A 938-nucleotide genomic window follows, 5' to 3' on the forward strand; every position below is an offset into this window, starting at 1 on the left:
TAATTTTATGCATTTTAAATTATATATCAAATATTATGCATTTCCCAACATAAAAAGGAAAAATAATAATAATAAAACAAAGGGGAAAAAAAATAAAACAAAGGAAAAAAATAATAATAAAACAAAAGGGAAAAAAAAAAAAAAGGCATGCATAAAGTTAAGATGCATAAAGTTATACTGGTACATATTTTCTTTTATATTGGAAAATGTATAATATTTGATATATAATTTCAGATGCTTATAGTTACACTTGTACCATATTTTTTACTTTTAAGGAAAAGAGATTGGTTTAATTTTTTTAGATAGAGGATTAAATATCTTAATTTAAAAATAAAAAAGAAAAAGAAAAAGAAAAGAAGTAATAACAAAATATAATTTATTTAAAATATATGTATTGAATCAAAAATTCATTTTAGACGTCTACACTTTTAAGAAGTTGGGACATTTATAAAGTAAATAACAAAAAAAAAAAAGTGAACAATATAAAGTTTTTTTTTTTCTACTTTTTTTTTATGCATATATTATTCATGAGGGTAGATTGGTCCAATTTATTAAATTGTAAAGTTAAAAAAGTCTCCTAAATGGTCAAAGGGTAATTTGGTCAATTTTTTATGTAAATGGGTATCTTTGTCCATTTTTGAACCTCCAGGGGGTGTCTTTGTCCAAAAAATAGGTAAGTTTCCTCTGAGTTTCCTTTTGCCAAACCTCAGGGGGTGTGGCTGTACTTTACCTTAAAAATAAAAAAATTATTATTTTTAAATAGTCAGATAACTGTACACCACCATACCCAAACACCATAATAGAAAATATATATATATATATATTAAAAACTTTCATGGCCAACCCATACTTATGCTTCCTAAACGCATCAGAACCACCATGACAACATCACCACCACCACCACACCAAGACAACACCACCAACGAAGAGGAAGAAGC

Source organism: Cornus florida, unplaced genomic scaffold, assembly GCF_030987335.1.
Source record: "Cornus florida cultivar Cherokee Brave unplaced genomic scaffold, ASM3098733v1 CherokeeBrave_3.0.0_Hap2_Chr10, whole genome shotgun sequence".
NCBI lineage: Eukaryota > Viridiplantae > Streptophyta > Magnoliopsida > Cornales > Cornaceae > Cornus > Cornus florida.